A 21,126-nucleotide genomic window follows, 5' to 3' on the forward strand; every position below is an offset into this window, starting at 1 on the left:
AAAGCCCAGATTCCAGGACTATGCCAGTCCACTGCTTTTTCCATCATCGTAAGCCAACCTATAAGATAAGCTGTGGGTTTAAAACGGAAGTCTTTTTCTACAAATACGGACTTTTCTCCCCTGTATGTCTCTCTACTCTCTGGATTCAGATTAGAGACCATAACTCATCCATCTTTTCATGCCCAGCATCTTGTATAGTACCTGACACGTGGTAGGTGCTCAATAACATTGTGTTTCACTCCTACTTAGTATTCATACATCTCTAACTGGCTGATGAGTATGTCTCCCCAACTTGACTAAAGCTCTCCAAGGGCATAAACTATAACCTATTATTTTGAAGATATTATAGTTCCTAGTAGTATTTAGCACATGTGGGCCTTTTTAACAATTGAAAGCATTGAAGAGTGTCATAGAATGACATCAACCCAACTTTCTGAAGAACTGTGGTAGGCTGAATAACAGTACCCCAAATATGTCCATGTCCTAATCCCTGGAACCTGTGAATGTTGCCTTATATGGCAAAAAGAACTTTGCAGATGTGATTATTTTAAATCTCAATTTGGGAGAGAATTGTGGGTTATCCAGGTGGGTCCACTGTAATCATAATGGTCCTTATAAGAGGAATGCAGGAAGAGTCAGAGCCAGAGGAGAAGACTCTCCTCTGGTTTGAAGACTCTCCTGTGGTTTGAAGATGGAGAAAGGGGACACAGACCAAGCAATGTAGGTGGCCATAAGAAGGTGAAAAAGACAAGAAAACAGATTTTTCTTTCAGAGCCTCCAGAAGGTACCAGTCCTCCCAACACCTTGACTTTAGCCCAACACCAGAATTCTAATAAATTCATGCTATTTTAAGCCACTAAATTTGTGGTGCTTTGTTACAGCAGAATCATGGGAGACCAACACAAGTACCATGAAGACAGTTTCTGCAAAGTAACACATACTTGACAAACACACTGAGTAATAGAATTGGAAGGGAATTTGAAAAATTATTCTTTCTGATACCTGACCTAAGACAAAGGGCAGTCTGTAGGACAGATAGTGGATGGTTGTGCATTATGTAGGAACAATGACTACATTTTATTTTGTTCTGTTTCTTCAGCCCTGCAAGAGATAAAATTCTGCTTGCCTTTCATTCATTTGAAAGACATATAATTTATTTTTTATTTTATTTTTTTGGTTTTTGCTCCAAGAAGAAAAAAGCTGAGCTGTGTGGCTGGTAGGCAGGCAACTTCACCTGCAATCTTCCTGATAGAGATTGAATCTGGAGATACAAGCAGTAGCAATCAAGCAAAACAATCCTATAAACAGATGGTTTTGGAGACAACATATCTAGTTTTCTTTAAGCCAATTCACTTCAGCTGTGGTCTCACCCTGACCTCAACTCTACTTCTTAATCCCACAATTCATGGCGCGTGTGTGTGTGTGTGTGTGTGTGTGTGTTATTCATCTGAACTAAGCTTACCCTTGACTTATGAAACATGTGAATTGGAAAGCTGTTCTCAAAATGAGCTCCCTCCTGGAGGATTTCCCAAAGCTTGGCCTGCTTTAATGACTTAACCAACAAGTTTTCAATGAACTGTTTTGAACCTGGCATTCACAATACACTTGCCTTGTCCTGAGTGATAGCTTTATGACAGGAAGCTTTGTTAGCTGGACCACCCGGGGAATGGGGCTTGAATAGAATATGGCTGCCTGCAGGCTCAAGAATGTGAGCTCCTCTGGACATGTCACACCTGTGTTCCCTCAGCTGCCCCCGACTCCTGTTCATTTCCCGTGAAACTCAAGGTGTTGAACCTAATCCATAGAGCCTTGCATCAATAGCTTCATTGATGGGTCTTTCTCAGGCCCTGGCTATGCTAGAAACCCCTTTCCATGTAGTCTAACGGTGCTGGAAGGCTGTGCAGATCATGCGTCTAAATGACATCTGAGATATGATGGAACTGTGTTTATGCAACAGCTCCAAAATAGCTCAACAGTGAACTATTTAGGATTCGCTGAATAGCACATTTCAGGGTTGACTGAATTTACCATTTTCACAATCAAAAGCAAAATAAAAATATCAATTTAGGTGAAAAAACCAAACTGATTTGAACATAATTTCTCATTCTGATGGGGATTCCTATAATTTCTACCCATTTGGTTAGTGTTTCAAACACATCAACGACCTCAGCTTGCCTCACCACACTCCATTCCTTCCAGCAATGCATCTTTTGGTTTAGAACCTACTCCTTCCCCAATTTTGTGGTAGGGTGGGTCCTAAGGGTACAGCACATTAGCCAGATTTAAATTTTATTCCTTTGGTCATAGTGATTGGTTCAGGGGCAAATGTCTGATCTAAGATGGACCAACCAGTGTAAATGTTGGGCTTTTGCTGAGAATGCTGGGACAAAGATGTTTGTTCCTTTACATAGATTTAAACCTAGAAGAATGTGGTCCTGGGATGTGCTCTCAGTCATCTGCAGCCATGTGTGACCTAAGAATGGAGTCAAAACTGACACATGGAACCCTACTGAACAAAAAACTGATTCCTGGTGACACTCTTTGAATCCTGAATCAAGTCTTTTCTGGACAGTTTAGTTTCATAAACCACTAAATTTCCTTTTTGCTTTCGTCGCTTTTGAGTTGGGTTTCTGTCACTTTCAACTGGAAGAATAATAATTATTACAATAACATTAGAATGATACTGAAAGTTCAGATATTGTTCAAATCCAGTGGCTTAGTGGTGTCTATAAAAGTGTGGTGCTTGTATTAACTAAGTCCCAAGTCCTTGGATTTAAGTGCTTTCCAGGACTCTCAGAAATCAGGGAAGTGAGAACTTTGCTATTGTTAGCATACCTAAAAATATAAAAGCCATCTATTTAGTCCAAAACCTTTAAATTCTTGAAAAGGAATTCGTATGTAAATACATAATTAGCTCCTGTGGGAAAATGATTTAAGTGTTTGATCCTGTTTGATTAAGCCGGTCTCATTTCTTCAGCAAGTATATTGGATACTCCAGTATTTAATGCATTCCTGCTGCAAAATTCAAGTATAGAAAAGGTAAAAATAGCAGGGAAAAAGTAAAAATATATTTATATCTATCTATGGGCATTCTCCTCAGGATTAACACATAATAACTAGACCGATGGTGAGTTTTTAGAATACAGTTATGCAGATTTTGTATCTGTTTTCTTAATTATTGTTTCCTATTGAATATTAGATTAGCTTTTGGCAACAGAGATGTAAGTTTTAGTGTTTCCCTTTAAGGATCTGAAATTTTGAACTTTTGAATGGATCTTTAGTTGACAGTTTATTTTGCCTTCCTTCAAAAGGTGGATAACAATGACTCTGTCAAACAAATGTGCAGTATTGTTGCAATACTGTTTAAAAAAATAACTGTGGTTTCTTAGATAAAAAAAATTTTTAGTAGGTAGGATGGTTTAAAAACCAAGTGAATAAGAACCAGTAACAGCATAAGTGTGTGGTGATAACAAATTCTTTTAAATGTTGATTGATATATTTTGCTAACAAATTCTAAAAATTAAGATAATGTTAATGAGAAAATTGTTTTATTTAAAATTTTATTTCCTCTTTGTGTCTAGATCCTACCCAGCTCCCTGGCCTATCTCTCCTTTGTTTTCTGATACGTCTTTATTCTCTTTTCATTCTGCTAATTTCTTAATTTGTAACATAAGAACTTGTCATTTTCATAGGTTTAAAAGTGGTGGAGAGGAGCCTGGGAAGCTCAGTTGGTTAAGCCTCTGGCTTCAGCTCAGGTCATGATCTCGTGGTTCATGGATTCGAGCCCCACATCAGGCTCTGTGCTGACAGCTCAGAGCTTGGAGCCTCCTTCAGATTCTGTGTCTTCATCTCTCTCTCTGCCTCTCCCCTGCTCACGCTTGGTCTCTCTCTCTCTCTCTCTCTCAAAAATGAACAAACATTTAAAAAAATTAAAAAAAAAAAAGTGTGAATTTGGAAATAGGGCCGTTACAGAGGACATCAAATTAAAGTGAGATCATTAGGGCGGGCCCTAATCTAATATGATTGATATCCTTATGAAAAGGGGAAATTTGGACAAGAGAGAAGCCCAAAGACTATGTGAAGACACCTAGAGAGAAGATGGCCATGTGACTGGGGTGATGCATCGACAAACCAAAAAATACCACTGATTGCTGGAAAATGCCAGAAGCTAGAAGAGGCAAGGAGAGATTCTCCCCATGAGAGAGAGCTGTCAGAGAGGGCATGACGCAGATGACACCTCAATTTCAGCTTCCAGGACTGTAAGAGAATACATTTCTGTTGTTTTAGGGCACATAGTTTTTGGTACTTTGTTATGGTATCCATAGGCAAGGACTATGGAAACTTTTGGCACCTGGACTTTGCAATGGTTTATCAGCTCTCAAATGAAAGATTGATATTAAGTAACAACTTTTTTTTTGTCTCCAGAAATTGGAGGAGAAATAGCTAAATAAGAAAAGGCCCTCTTGTTCAGTCCCCATAAGAAAATTTCTTTACAATATTATTTGAAGGAATATGGCATGCAGTTCTAATGACTAGTCTTTTTTAAAGACTCTATTCACAGTTAAAATATATGGCCTGTAAAAGAAAATGAGACTGCTTATTTGAGACCAATTTTTTTTAAGCCCTAATGTGGGGCTTGAACTCACGACCCTGAGATCAGGCCCGAACGGAGAACAAGAGTCTGCCACTCAACTGACTAAGCCACACAGGTGCCCCGAGACCAACTTTTATTTATGTATTTAAATGTTCTCAATGTATAAGGAAGATTTTAGTAATAAAAAATCATTTTAAGGAGCCCCTCAGATCACAATAGACACAGAATCTAGTTTTATGGGTACAGAAAAGTATCAAACTTTATGTTTTCTGAAAATTAAGAGAAATTACATTATAACTATATTAATGACTGAAAATTTCATATTAGACAAAAACCTGTAACTACTCAAAATTACACATGCCTAGTCCAAAAACATCAGTAAGAAACAACTGTAGATGGGCTCAAAATAATAAGTTCTATGACATTTAAAATTGAGATTTGGCATGTTTTTGAAGTAAACATAATGAGATGCACATGTGTGGGATTCTTTCCTCTCTTCTTACTTGTACTGTAACTACAAGTATCGATGACAATAATACGGCTACAGACACGAAATAGTTTCTCTTCCTTTCTGTCACTCTTTTCTCTCAAGTGTTCACATTATTTTTTATTGGTATCAATGTTCACATTTTTGTACCTTTCCCAAGTATATTGAGAAAACATGTCAATAAAAATTTTAATTTAAAAAATAGGTAGCCTGAGGTCCAGATAATAAAGACATATTCTTTCAAAAACAGGTATAAGGAGTACAGAATGGGGGGGAGGGGGCAAAGTTCTAGAACTGAAATCTTGACCTTAACAAACATACTATATATTTCTATCTCTTGTGGGCTGGACACTGAGACTTACCAAGCCCAACATGAATTTATTTGTGGAGATACAACTTGCCCTTCTATAATCGTACTTTTGTTGATAACATATTTCAACCAATTTTGTATTTTCTTTGGGTCTCTGAATTGATTTGCTAAAAGTTATCTACTGACCAAAAAGCTAAAACTCAGAATCCTTAAGTCATGAGACTTGTTCAGAGTCCATTTTTATTTTCTTCCAAAATTTTGTGCAAGTTGCAAGAGAAGAGACACGAATTATCTTAATTCTACTAAAATATGGATATACTTTTTAAATACATGGACAAAAAGTAGTATTGATATAATCTGTATATTCTTTTTTTTTTACTATTTGACCTGACTCTATTTCTCTTTGAAGAGAAGTCCCAAGAAAACTTGTAATACGTGAAAAGTCAATTTCTTTAAAAATCGTCACCAACTCAACCCTGGTTTATCAGTAGGAAAAGTTATCAATTATTAAAAAAACTAGTAATACTCCCAAGGTATCTACTTCTGCTACAAAGAAATTAAGAATTAATATTTTACTTGGCACCTTGAGTCTTGTGGAAATCAATTTAAAAATCCCCACCATAGTGGGAAGTTATTTGAAAATGCATATAAGGTTCAATAGTCATTAGGAAGCAATTAATCAAAGGTAAAGACAACAATGAAAAGAAAATGTTTGCATAGTCTCCTGCCTTAGTATCAATCATCTGTTTTGCAAATTTTCACGGTTACTTTCAATATCTCAGGCAACTTCCTCAGTCATTATCATTCATTATCATTTAGCTCTGATTCTATCAGACTGTGCTAAAATAGTAAGATGAGATCAAGCTAAATGCATACCAGAAGGTATAGTCATTTGAAATGCATTCTAAAATCAATTAGAAATTAACCTGGGTTATCAGTGGAGGTAGAAACATAATTACAGGCAATTGAGAATTGACTGTGTACATTGTGTTCATATGCTTGTGTTTTTGTACAGGCTGATATAATTCTGTGAAATGAGGGGAAGCTCTTAAATGATTTGGCTGCTTCTGCCTTATTTTATGGTTGGGCATTCAGTTGACATCACAGGTTACAATATGAAGTCTAGACCTGCTAGGTAGGGTGCAGCTCTGTGTTCACTCTGATGGTGGTATGGCTCACCTCCAAAACCTTTCTTATGAGTTGACCTTGTTATTCTCACCTGCATGTCTCAACCTATATTGGGCTTAAAATGTGAGTATCAACTAAATGGAAATAGAGACTTTCCCCCTTTCTGTTCTTTCTCCCCCTCTGCCTCCTCTGTCTCCTTTACTTTTAGTTTGTTTTTTGTATGCATATGCATTACTGGTCCAGGCTCCACACTGAACTTTGACAATGCCTGAAGAAATCCTGTCATTAACACATAGGGAACAAAAGTGGCCTTCTTTTACTTCTGGGCTTTTGCCTTCTGGAGAAAGAATAAGAAAACTCCTTATTCAAGGGATTGCTCATCCTTTTCTAAATTGACTTGCAGATTCGCTTTTATCTAGGACATCTTGTAAGGTGTATGGGCGTCTGCCTCCCTGACACCCTAAGTCAGATGAATGGCCTCTTTTTCAATAACTTTCACTTTGATATACATATTTTTGAAAGTTTTCCCCCTTTCTTCCTTCAGAAAATTGGATGTGTTAAATATGCCCTGCCTGCTTTAGCATTGCCTGTCTGGCGGAGTGCTGGAAAATTTACATTTAAACAGCACCTCCAACAGTTCTTAATGATGTGCTGAAAGGCGGCTGGCTCAAGTCCAAGTCTGGGGTTTTACTGCTTAGGCAGGAAGGTCAGTTTAGTCCTAAGGGGAAGGAAAAAAAAGTACTATACTCTGTATATCCTGCAAAAGAAAACTTACAGATTCAGATGTAATATTTAAAATACTTCCTTCTTAATTTCAAAGTAATTGCTTTCAGTAGGCAGTGAACTCCCAATGGTTAAAATTATTAGCTTAAGACGTTTTGCTTTAGTTTAGACAAAAACCTCTAAGTGGCCTACTTTCATTTTCGTTTGGTTGAACAGTTTGTGGTTATAATATTTAAAATAAACTTTTAAAATGATCTCGTTAAGGGGGTAAGGGAGTTAAAAAAAAAACCCCACCAAACCTCAATTTTTGAAACCTTTATCCTGAAGACCTCTGCCTAATTGTTCCAATAAAGATATAAAAACTTGTATCAATTATGTGAGTTTAGTATAGTCTCAGAAGCAATAGAAAGCCAAAAAAAAAATGCAGTCACGTTATGTTTTATGTCTTAGATTAGCTACTCATTTTGTTTTTCATGAATTTTAAAGACATGGTTATGCCTACCTGAGGTACCTTAATAGCTCAGAAGGAAAATCTTAGCGACATAGGACTACCTGCCAACTGACAAGGAGATTACTTATGGATGATGTGTGCTCTTTAGTTATCCCTGAAACTCCCCTGGTACAATTAACTGGTTGGGAGGTGAAGGCTAGGACAGGCAGATTAATGTAACAACTTTCCTTCACAACTAAGTCATTTGTTAAATAAAATCTATGGGAAAGCTAATGCCATAAAAGAAGTTAGATAGCATCACCATGGTGTTACCCTTGAACTCTAGAGACTAAATGATCTTCAAATAAGTAGTATTTAAACAAACCCCTTTACAAACGAAATGAAAGACTAGAGAGTTTATTTAATAACCACCACAAACATAAAGTAAGTGGAACAAAATTCCATTTTCTTGACTTGATTTTGATAATAATTCAATGTGCCGAGTAAGCCTTCAAATCCTGAAGTTAAACTCCTCCCCCTCCTCCCCCCCTCCCCCCACCCCCCACATTTTCCACTGCTTCTTCTATTGAAAAAAATGATTGCTACTGCTCTTGGTTTTTTTGAGCACAAACCATGTTGTCTAATGCATACCAAAGAAAGCTGGTTAATGGACATCAATCAGTTCAGAAATTGCTCAAAGACAGCTTGTACATTATGTTGAGGCTTGAGGATGGGACGATACCCCTATGCCATCACAACAGTGCAAAGCACAGTAGGAAACTTCTTGTAATTTTCTGCCCAAGAGTCACTCACTGCATGAAAACAAGAAGGCTGCAATCTGCTTTGCGGTACACTGAAATATTTTGTATTCCTACTTGGTTTCTCTAAGAACAGAATTTTATGAACTCTGAGATCATTCTGAGGGGCATCCATTAAAATGTGACTGTCTGTGTGCAGATTTCTCTATAATGATGTTTCTTATTCTTCTTTTGGGTTATAACCCCCTTTGAGAATGGGTAAAAATTACAGAGTTTACAAAAAATGCACACACGCACAGAAGTTGCATATCCACGAAGTCCCTCAGCATGTCTTGGAGCCCCTGCTGCACACAAGCTACACTTGATCTGATTGATGAATTCATCTTACATTTTTATAACCTTTCTAGGCTGCCTGCATTTTACTGGTACTTCTTGGTCAGGGAGCCAAGATTCCTTTAAAAATCCACACACACAAAAATGAGATTCCTTGAAAAGGAGCAGTAACAGACAAACAAAACTTAAAACCCAACAACCCCCAAGATTCGATTCCTCTAGGAAAATCTGTGTCATTACTTTTCCAGGTGTTGCTATCTCATTCCAGCTTACTGAGGTTCTAGTCCTTTCTTTCCCATTGCTGCTTTCATGTGCTCTTCTACCTTCCCCTCACCTGACCCCAACATGGACACATTCTTACTCATTTTGTTCCAAACAAGTGACACCTTTGTAACTACACACTCGTTTAATTTGTGTGACCAGATCCCTTCCCTTCCAGTGTATGCAATTTTGTGTCACAGAGTCTTTCTTCTGAAAAGACTTCTTCAGGAAGCAGAAGTTCTGAACTGAAGAAATGCTCTCCTTTCTCAAATTAGAATTTGAGATTAGCTCTGGATACAGTGCGTTGACTCATTTCAAATTTAAGAGATTATACACGTTTTCATTGGTACCAGTTTTCTCTTTCTACCTTAATGAGCCAAATATTAACCAGTTTCACACCTCCCTCCCCTTTTGCACCTTACCCTTATCTCCACATTCCAAGAAGAGTAGCATCTGTAAGATCCTGTGGGTTTTTACCTGCGGGAGGGAAGACTCGTGGTTATCTCCCATGTAAATGGTTTCTCTTTAAATGCAGGTTTCCAGTTTTCCACTAGTTGGGGCTCTATACAAAGGAAAGAACACCGAGGCGCTGCTTCAGAATTACTAACACAACAACGTTTTAAACAGTGTCTCTGAACTATTTCCTCAGTCTCTGAAGTAGGCTCCCTAATTTTCGTTCCAATGTACCAATCGCTAGGTTGGTATTATATAGCTGGATCAGTTGTGTTTGCTTCGTTTACCTTCATCAGAGAAGTCTCAACCCAGTTGATTGCTTCTGGTATCACTTGCAGGGATCCAGTTCACCCCGTGCACAGTTATTACAAAACAGGAAAATATAAAGTACACAGATAAAACATTCAGTACATAAACAGCAAGAAGGTCTTTTCTGCAAGTTTTTTTTCTAGGGCGGGGTAGACCCCAGTCTTCTCTTAAAGCTCAAGTGGCAAAGTTCTGCATAAATTAGACGCTTAATGAGTATGGTTTGATTTCTGTCTCTACTTAAGGACCTGAGTTTGGACAAGATTGTCCACTATCGGTTCTCTTAAAAACCCATTGGAAAACTGTCTTGGTCCATGCTAACGTTTGGCTTTCCTTACTCTGTGTCAGGTTGAAAGATTACCTTGGGTAGTCATATATAATCAAGGTCTCCCAGTGCTTTGCTTACCCTTGTGTTTTGTTTTGGTTTGTTTATCCTGTCTCTTTCCACCTCCCCGGAGATCCTTTGGCAAATCTGATAAACAATGCCTTTTTCTTGCTCAAGGCAGAAAGTCCGATCGAATACAATGGGAGGCCAGACTTGGCTGAAATGCCGGCTGCAGGTGTTCTCTGCATTGTGGTCTTGTGAACCAGATGCTGGGAGGCCAGCTCCTGCTTCCCTTCTCTGTCTACACTCCGGAGACCACCACTCCTGGGTAGGACCAGGTTGAAGAGAATAATGTACACACCACAGCATCCTTCTGACAGATAAAATGAGTTGTCCTAGAAACATTTTCACAAAGTTCTCCTTGAAGTTCTCAAACACATACAGTTTGATTGGTTTTCTCCCTCCCTTTCCTGATCTGACACGGCCATCGTCTCAACACACATGCGCTGGACAATGTAGTCTACTAGAAGCAGATTCTCAGTGGCAAGTTTATTTTTCTCTGGATTATATTATCTGGAAAGACAAGACCGGCCATGGACAAGAGGGTGATGATTTTTATGGTTCTGATAACAATGACACAGATGCCAAAAGCCTTGCACAGCCTCAGATTTTATGAACATTTCTATAGGTGCCATAAATCGCTGAACCATCCAGAAAGAACATTAAATCTTCTATCTCAAATGTTGAACATTAAATAAGAGATCAGGGAGAAATTGGTCCCTGTTAGAAGGTGACTATGCTATAAGCACTGGCTGCCAGAGATGTTGGTTCTGGTATTTTTATTAAGCTGATTCTATGTTATATTATTTCAGTTCTAAACATTAGTAATAAATTGACTGCATGTGTATTCGAACCCTTAACAGCACACCTGAATGAATTAAGTTCTCTCCTGCTGTTAATATTTTTATTTCCAATTTCAATGTTACTTTTTGTCACAAATGCCTTTCTGGACAGAGTTAATATCTTGTGTTCATACAGAGGGATATATTTTTCTCTGTGCATCCCTGTACAGTGTTCCTAAAAGTCAACTGCAAAAGCTTTTGCCTTGAGGATTAAGGAACTGACCCCACTCCACTCTGGAGGCCTGCATGCAAATGCCTCCAGTGAGAGTGTGGGGGCCATGGCCTGGAGGAGAGGCATGTTACTGGGCCTTCTCAACACCACCGTCTCCTCATCCAAGAGAACCTGGTCTCTTGTCAGTGAGCCTCTACTGACATGACAGCTTAAAGAAGCCCTTTAGATGTGTTTCCTGTAGCTCTGCAACACGTGGATATAGTTTTGTTCCTGCATGCTCAGACCAAGTCTAGCGTGAAGAGAATACTTTGAGATGAAGAATCTGGGGTGGGTCTGTGGGAATGGCAGGACAAGAGTGGGGGTAGGGTGGGAGAGGAGTGACAAATCAGAACTAGTGGGGTTGACGTGGTATCAAGGATATGTGTTGTTTGCTGAAAATTCCTTGAAATAAACCAAAGGGTTCACAACACATTTTCCAAAAAAGGGACAACTTCAATTCACACCCATCTTCTTCTCAGCCAAAGCCTCATTAGAAGAGGCACCAAAACCTAACACAATTAGGGGAAGAGAGAGGGGGGACTCTGGTAGGTGAGAAACTATGGAGAGATACCCTGACCTGCAGATGTGTTGTGCCCAGAGTTTGGAATCCACTTGGGGGCGGCCAATGGGGCACAGAGGGTTCCTTAGATGGAGATGAATATGGAAATGGAGATTACAACCTAAGATAAACAATGCATCTTTTATCGAATACGATTGGAACTGTTTTCACTTATCTGCATGGCTCTTTTGTGCTTCTTAATTTGTCCTTGAAGCTCTGTATCTAATCATTAGCTGAGCAACCAATAATTCTCCCTCAGTCCCCCACCCCTTTTTACAACCAACTTTAATCTTTCGACTCAGTGAAAAACATGTTTCCCCTATCATAACTGGTTTAACAAAAATTCTCTTTCAAGTTTAGATTGCTCAGATACAATGCTTTCCTGCAGCTTCATGCTGGAGAAAGGAATTTACATTAGAAAAGAGAGATTTATGATAGCATTGAATTTCCATTTGAATACGGAGAGTTAATAACATGCATATGTTTTTTTATTATTATTATTTTAAGGTTTAAACTACCCCATAGGCAAGAGGAAAGCTGGAAACTTCGGGGCTGGCAGGACTCAATGAATAATTTAATCTGGATTTCATTCACAAACAGCAGCTCACTCCTAGGGAAAGGACTGGTGTGCTTCCCCAGATCGGAACTGGAGTAAGTGCCAGGATTTCCTGATTTGTTTACATTTCTCAAAAAACCTTTCCCCCCCGGACCAGGACAGAATTAGACTTCCTTTTCCACTTTTGGCTCCTTCCAGGCTATTCTTGCTCAAGGTATTCTCTCCCCTTTCCCTGCATTCTTCTTTGTCGAAGTCTCAGCTGGGTTCTTTTGTCTCCCAGAAACACTGGGAGGCAGTGAAAGATGTTGGCGGAAGAACCATGGTCATCGCGACAACAATGCGCCCACTGAAGCCCGCTTTTCCTGGACCTTTTCCTGGACCTTTCCTGGCCTTTTGCTCCACCTCTGCATCTCAAGTCTTCTGATCTGTCTCTCACGAAGCCTAGGAAAGCAGTCTGGGAGGCCTGGGGTGTGATAGGCATCAAGTGACCTGGCTAAATCGTGAGGCTCCAGAAGGAGAAACTGAAATCACTTCCATTCACATGCACTCTGCTGGTGAGACCTATCCTTCAGATAACACAATTTCATCCAGATCTAAGCGTGGGGCACAAATGTTTCCCTTTCAGGGGCCAAGTTTCTGGGACCTGTGGCTAGGGGCTTCTCTTTCCCCCTGTTACCCTTTCTACTCCACTTTCACCCTCTTGACCGTCTATAGTTGTTACAAAAGCTTGTTTTGAAAATGTACTCTACGTTCATCTGTTTATAAATGTTTGGCAATCCGGGGATTAGTTCCATTTCCTAACAAGGGAAAATGTAGGCTGCGCTCAATGGCCTATGTGCATGTACAAAAAGCAGGCAGATCTTGCAGGGGCAGGGGGGTGGTGGTTGGCACAAATAGGAATAAGTCAGAAACACACCAGCTGTCGGAGGGAGAGAGGACAGGTTCATTGAAGGAGAGGTGTAACTTTCTTGTTTATTTGCAGTTCCATTTCTTTTTTCCTTCTCTCTTGTTTCTGGGGCTAAAGGTCTCTTTTGATTTCACTAGTTAAGGTCATCTCTGTTTTGAAACAGGTCTGCCTTTTTGGCCCTAGGGATAATTGTGACAATTGTCTTGAAGCAACCCTATCCTCCCTTCTTGGATACCTTTCTTCCCCATTTTGGGTTCCCTGGGGCAGCCAGTGTCATCTGTCCTTTTTGCTTTCCTGGAAATCAAACCTAATTCTCAGTAGAGAAGCAGATCACTTTGTTTGTACTGGTGTATGGCTTTTAATTAATTAGCACCATCCCAGTGTTATTTGCATCATAACAGAAGAAGAAATTTGAAGTAAAGGAATGAGTCTCTAGTGGTGGAATTTATGATACCAGTGGAGGTCCTCAAAGCAATATGTCTTCCAAGTGCTCCTGTAATCACATCATATTGAAGGTGGATTATGTTTAAAGTAGGGCCAAGTCAGGCACGTGTGTTTATTTATATCCTTATATATAGGTATGTAGATCTACACACAAACAGAGCTTATCACAAAGATCTTGCTGGTGCCGCTGTGCGGACTGATGAATGACCACGAGCCTTTTCTGAACCATCTACTAAAATAGTGGAGCTATGCATCAAGACAAGATTTAGCTATTCTGAAATGTCATTCATGGCGTTTGTTTAATCACTCAGGTAACTGTGGGGATGCCTACCTTTTAGAAGGCCCAAATGGACTCTCTTCTATGCTCTCCTACAAAGTAAGGCTCACCAAATGGCTATGTTTTCACTATAACCTAAACACACATTAAGATGCACCCCGTGGGGGCACCTGGGAGCTCAGTCGGTTAAGTGTCTGACTCTTCATTTCGGGTCAGGTCATGATCTCATGGTTTGTGGGCTTGAGCCCCACGTCAGGCTCTGCGCTGACAGTGAAGAGCCTGCTTGGGATTCTCTCTCTGCCTCTCTCTCTGCTCCTTCCCCACTCATGGACATGCATATGCTCTCTCTCTCTCAAAATAAATATACTTAAAAAAAAAAATAAAAAAAGATACACCCAGTGAACTCATGTGCACAAAGAGAGTTTAAATGGACACCGCATATCTCTGGACAGCAAAAGAATACAATTTTTCTTTTTTCTCCTACTGGTTTCAGAGATAGTACTGTAGGTGTACATGTTACAGAAAGAAGCAAGGTTTAACCGTTTGATGATTTCCTTCAAATCTTGCTTTGGATTATATTCTACAACAAGCACCTAGGAAATGATCAGCTAACAAGTGTAAGTGAATGTCCTCATCAGAGTTTAGAGAAAGATAGAAAATGAGTAATGACATGAGGTCCAATATGAAATGTATCTTCTAAGGGGAACTCCCCCCACCCCAACAAACATGTGTGATGGGAAGGGAAAAAAACAGGTTTAGAACAATGTTAATAGAAAACCTAAAAATCTCTGAAATCACATGAACATATATGCAAACTAGATTGTAGAACAGAATACATTTATTTTTTTACTCTTTCAACTACTTCAGTGAGCTATGATTGACATAGAGAAAGCTTTGCATATTTGATGTCTGTGGCTCCATGAGTATGGGGGAGAATATGGTACGTTTTTGTACTGTGTATACAGGTACTGCAGCTACCAGTATTTTCCAGTATGTTTCATACAACGTTGCATGTTCTTAATTCCAGGTCTTCATTTCAAGAGAAGACCAGAGGTAGGCAGCTTACCTCAGACAGCTTTCCCTATGTGTATGAATATATCCAATAATCTGTAGGACCTTCAGATTCCTCTATTGTTAGTATACAAGACGAACGAGCTCATCTGAAGGGACCCTTGGACCCTTAGGAATTCCGGCTTGAGTACTCTGTAGGCGGACCCAATGATTCTTTTGGGCTTGTCTCCAGTACTAATCTAGACTCCCGCACAGAGAAAACACGGATAGGCTCCAAGACGGCCCCAGCGTGCCAGGCACTGGAGGTGCTGAAGATGAGTTAATTTCCATGTAGCAAGCAAACGTACTGGTTTTGCCTTGTGATTGTCAGAAGCCTGAGTGGGCTACTGTGCCAGGCACTCAAGAGTAGTCTGAGTCCTGGCAGACTGTATCACCTCCCTAGACTGTGAGGGGAAGATTTTTCCTCTGCTGCGAAAGGTGCACCTGCCGCTTTCTCTGCAAGCTGGTGATGCTGAGAGGCTGCAAAGGTACACATTTTCTAGGGCCTGATTTCTGTCTTCTTATATACCATGTTCTTAGTTCAATAGCTACAAAGCTACTGTATGTTGAGCAAGATGTAAAAATACAGTAGTCTCCAATCCTAGAAACGTTTTCTTTTAATAACTGCCACACTTACGTGACTTCAAATGTATACATGGTGGGTGAGTAGCTGAGGTCAGATTCCAGTTATATATAAATGACTTCATTTTCTTTTTAAAGAGGTATTTTGTATTTGGAACCTGTCATGTCTCCACCAAGCTTCTGAGTCTTCACAGCTGGGTTCTCCTTGGTCTTTAGGGAAGTGCTGTAGACATGTCCGCTGCCTTCTAGGTTCCCAAAGATGCCTTAGAAAGAATCACTGCCCAAAGCCATGATTCCTGGGTAGTTTTGTTCACTGAGAGACCAGCAGACTGCCTGGGCACATGGGCAGCCGTCAGCTTGGGGTGAGGTGGGGCTGCACAGAGTAAGTTAGCAGATCTGAAAAACCATGTGGTTCTGACCAACGTGCAGATTTGGCCTATTCCACACTTGGCAGAGAGTGTAAAGACCTCTATTTCAGAGGAGGGAAAGCTGGGACATATGGGGAGGGTGTGATCGCTCAAGACTACTTTGGGATCCACTGGTAAAACAAGATGAAACCACCCAGTTTGTGACTATGGGACCAGATGGGCCTAGGTATTTTTTGAGCCAATGGCAGAGTTGTCTCTCTTATTTCCTTTACCCCACCCCACCCAGCTCTGATACCTCTTCCTACTACTTAAGCTTAACATTTTTAGATCCCCTGGAGAGCAAGGGACCTTGGCTGGGACGAAGTCCACACCCACCACGCCCACCCATCTTGGGCCATCTTGTTATCTCTTCTTGGAGTGTGATTTAGTTCCACATGACACTAAGATATGATAACCTGAACTCTCTATTACTTTAGGAAAGACAACAGAGCAAAAAAATGCTTGTTGGAATAGCCCTGCTGATTATAGCTAGCAGGTGTTATCTTGGAAGAGGATGGAAAATGACACAGAGCCAAGAGTTGTTTTGGATGGCTAAAGTGAATTCAAAAATAGACGAAGATCTGCCCACACGTTAAGAAAATCCTCAAAGACAAGACAACTGTCAAGGTTGCACTTCTTAGCAGTTATCACCTACTTTTTGTTTTCTGCTTCATCAGCTATATAACCCTGCAAGTTTCATTATTAGGATTTCCTGCTACACTTTTAGTTTTCAGTTACAGATTGACTAGGGCCTGCCAGTATGTCTGGCCTACTGATGTTTGCTGGTAGATTATCCTTGTAAAAGCTACTATCGCAAGGGTTCATTTTTGAAAGGTAATGAGGAATGACAATTCAAATAAATTCCACGGCCTCATTGCTAGGGATGGTCTAACGACTATGAACAAAACAGAAAGATGGACTCATTTTAAATAAACCTTCGTGTTTAAAATACAATAGCAAACTAAGCAAACCAGCCAAAAAAACACCCCACAGTTGAATTTACCAACCTGAAGAGTTCAGACTTTGCCCAAGTCAGGGACCGACATCTAGTACAGGGATTCATTTTCCCTTTTCTCAATATTGAATGTAACTCCTTTTTTAAAGGCTTATGATTTATTGTCTAAAATTGGAACTGGGACAAATTCAAAGCAGGATGAAAGGAAGTCTCTAAAACAATAGCATTGAAATTCTCCCAGGGCTTTTTCAATTGTGAGAATGTAGTGTAATGGAGTTGCTACACTGTGTCGAGGCAGAGGACTCCATAGACTTGCCACAAGCCCAAGTGGTGTATTTTTGAATTTCTGTCTAAGCAGGTGGCCTCCATTGATGGAATGAACATTGATAGGGTTTTTATTCTCTATTGTGTTGAAAATATTCTACAATTTTCCAGGCATTAAACACACCTAGGCTAAGCAATGAACATGAGAGTCCGTGTTCCAGTCCTCAATATAAAGCTTCAACGATCCTGTGTGCCAGGGTCTAAGCCACACATTTTGCACGCATTAGTTCATTTGAACTTCACAACAATCTTATGGGCACAGGTACTATTCCTGTTTCTATTTCACAGATAAAGGAACGGAGAGGTTGAGCAACGTGCTTAAAGCCACGTGGCTTGTGAGTGGCAAAGTCAGGATTTGAAGCTGGCTAGTCCCACTCCATTGTTACACTCGTAACCACTCGGCAGCATTGCCTCCTAAGAGAAGTAAATTGCCCGATTCAAGGATGTTAGTAGGCTTAGTAGGAATTGATTTGTTGTCCAGAGAAGCCTGACATGTATAGTTTTTGAGATGAATCCTGATATTTTCTGCCACTGACTAACGAGGCTGGATAGGCAGGGTCCTGCTATGTTTTACTACACAGCTGATAATCCCGATTCAATTTCATTCTCGTCCCAGCCTGCCTGTTTCTGACAACGATTGACGTAGCTTACATGCACTGATATATTTTTCTTCCAGGCCTCTGCAGAGCTGCAGTCTCATTTCAACCACTTCCTAAACATCACTGCTGAATCCAAGCCTTCAGGTACCTCCACCATCTACACTGACCCCTCTGGCTCCACCCTAAACTCACTCTTCGTTTGGATTTCTCTACCTCCCTAAGGTGTCGCCCAGTCACCCAGACTTGGAAGCGCAGGGTAAGATTCATTTCCCTCTTTCCTATACCGTCCCTGACCTATCCCCTCCACAAACACATGATCGATTAGTCATCAAGCCCTGTGGATTCTCTGTGCCGCATCTCTCCCTGCACGGCTCTGTTGCGAGGAACCAAACTGCTAAAATCAGATTTTGGAATAAGCTTCCAGCTGGTTTGCCCCCGTTCAGGCTCTCTGTCCTTGATCTAACTACCAGACTGAAGTTGTGAACTGACTTCTTTAAGAGTTTTTCGTGGTCTGTGAGGTGCCAGGCACTGTTCTAAGCTGGACACATATCACCTCTCTGCCTTGCTTCTTGCTGTCCCTTCCACTTGGAATATCCATCTTCACTCTCCCTCTTGCCAAAATTTCTGCTTTCAGCCACCACAGAGTTCTCTGCTTTGCCAATGGATGAGGTCGCAGTATGCACACATCCTTTCCTCCCTGAGCTGAGGCAAGAAAGATTTAAAGAGCTCTTGCCTGACACCTGACTGTGGTAGAAAGTCTCTTGGTACTGATTTAGCCTGTTCACCCTCCTCGGTTTCTGCTTTGATTCTAATGCCCACCTTAGACCTTAGTCTTAGTACTTGAATTTATGCTACATGTTTGTTTTTTGAGTTCCTCATGGTAACCTTCTATTTCATACATTTTCCATAGTGTCCCCTTACTATAACCCTGTCCATACACTACATCCCTGTGAGACCCAACTTCCCCAAAGACTCTGCAGTTTCTGATACTCTACCTGCCTCTTTGGAAACTAAATATTGTGGTTCATTGGTTCAACAATGAATAAAGGTTTATTGAAGGCCCTCTATGTGCCAGAGGCCAGTTACACAACACATAACAGGAACGATAATTTCCTCTTCCCCTGGAGTTCATTCACTCTCTCACTAGGGCAAGCGGTTACCTCAAGAAGATAATTTTGGAGAACAAGAAAAACCATGGAGCAAACAAAATGGGCTGCTGAGATGGAGGAAGAGGAAGGCAGAGGCTGGTTTAGATAAGATGCTAAGGGAAAGCATCTCAGGTTGAACTTGAATGTTCAGAAAGAGCCAGCCACGTGTAAAATCAGGGAAATTGTTCCAAGCAGAGAAGACTGCAGATGAGAAAGATCCTACTGGGTCCACCAGCCTGGCATGCCCTAGAAACAGAAGAGAGGCCAAGAGATGAGCAAAGGAGGGGAAAGTGGAAAGAAAGGTGGCCATAGGGGCCCAAGCACGGAGGTCTTGTTGCCATGTCCCTGAGAGGTAGTTTTGTTGGATTTTCCCCAGTTGTTGGTTGCCTGACCCTCCAGATATTTTGCACTGTTCATCGCACTGACCTTCCCCTTAGTCCCCTCTGGGCTGATTTGTCCTCCCCCAACCCCTAGACGCACCTATTTCGGTGGCAGGATATGGTTATGGACTGTTGGATTCCACTCACTGCCCACCTCATGGTCATTACATGGGCAATACCCAGTCAGCACACATCCAGGGAGGGATGGTGCCCAACCAAGTTCTATTTAACTTTCAAAGCCCAATTCCCCTACCAGTTTCTTCAGGATGTTTTCCTAAATGATCCTAGCTAGAGAAAGACCCTTTCCCAGTACGCTGCCTTGGTCTGAGCCATCGCATGCTAGTTTGTACTGTGGTGTCACCTTCCCTTGCAGATTGTATGCTTTTGATAGTAGGGACCATGTCGGCTACGATTTTGTTTTGCTTGGATTAAACAGCATAGTGTCTTGCTCTCAGCAGCCATGTGACGATAACTGTGTTTTGAAGAATAAACTCTTTGTGATGGTTTCTGGCTACTGTCATGAGGATTAAGAATATCTGTAAAGCACCTAGAGCACAGTGGTTTCTAAATAAATCATAATATTGTGATCATTATCATAATTGTGTGACCTTGGGCATAACTCTTTATGTTTAAATGCTGCTGTTGGAAAGAATGATTTCGGGGGTGCCTGGGTGGCTTAGTCGGTTAAGCGTCCAACTTCGGCTCAGGTCATGATCTCACGGTCTGTGAGTTCGAGCCCTGCGTCGGGCTCTGTGCTGACAGCTCAGAGCCTGGAGCCTGCTTTCTATTCTATGTGTGTGTGTCTCTCTCTGCCCTTGCCTTGCTCACGCTCTGTCTCTCTCTCAAAAATAAATAAACGTTAAAAAAAAAATTAAAAAAAAGAAGAATGATTTCTAAAATGTTTTCTGGTTCTAAAACTTGAGCACGAACTGAAGAATCTCAGGAAAAGACAATCTTTGGCTGGTGGGTAACATTTCCCCAGTGGGAAGGCTTAAGGGCATTGCAGGTTCTTTTATAATATTGGCGGTAATTCACAATAGGTTATTTTCAACAATGTGACAAGTGGGTATTAGCTCTTAGTCATATTTCAGATGTTTTGAGTGTATAAACAGTGATAGTACTTTTTTTCAACTGTGTACCTGCAGTAGTGAGCATTGTCAGAGAGGTGGGTAAACAGAAATTCTCACATACTTCTGTTGGGTCTGTATGTTAGTACACTCTCTTTGGAGGATTAGAAAATAGCTAGGAAAGTAAAAGGTGCATATATTACATGATCCAGCAATTCTGCCCCTAGAGAAACTCTAGCACATTCACCAAGAAGCTTATTTTCGCAATTCATGAGAGCTTTGCTTGTCATAATAAAATTCGAAGCACCCCAAGTGTCTGTGAACAGGAGGGATAAACACACGGTGGTGCATTTATATAGGACCATTAAGATAAGTGAGTTACATACACAAATGTCAACACGGATAAATACCAAAACCACAACACTCAGTGAAAAATCAAATTGCATAATCATAATACCTTTTCAACCAAGCTAAAAACATGTAATATACAGTTATGGATATGAACATATACTGTAAAAGTATAGCAACGTGCACGGGAAAACGCCAAATTCAGAACTCCAGGAGGGACAGAAAGAGGGGGAATAACATTAGGAGAAGGGTATGTAAATGGCTCCAACTGAGTAAAGAATATGTTTTTTTCCTTAAAAAAT

General features: G+C 40.5%; 1 long non-coding RNA gene across 1 annotated transcript in view; it reads left to right on the forward strand.

Moving 5' to 3' along the window:
* LOC122238700 overlaps nt 1–19,929 on the forward strand; it is a 45,791-nt gene extending 25,862 nt beyond the window's left edge. Inside the window, exons 4-6 of the long non-coding RNA XR_006217774.1 lie at nt 16,441–16,630; nt 17,959–18,137; nt 19,029–19,929. This is a non-coding gene — a long non-coding RNA (uncharacterized LOC122238700). The remainder of the gene's footprint in view (nt 1–16,440; nt 16,631–17,958; nt 18,138–19,028) is intronic.
* The last annotated feature ends 1,197 nt before the right edge of the window (nt 19,930–21,126 follow it).

This window comes from Panthera tigris, chromosome B2, assembly GCF_018350195.1.
Source record: "Panthera tigris isolate Pti1 chromosome B2, P.tigris_Pti1_mat1.1, whole genome shotgun sequence".
In the NCBI taxonomy this organism is placed as follows: domain Eukaryota; kingdom Metazoa; phylum Chordata; class Mammalia; order Carnivora; family Felidae; genus Panthera; species Panthera tigris.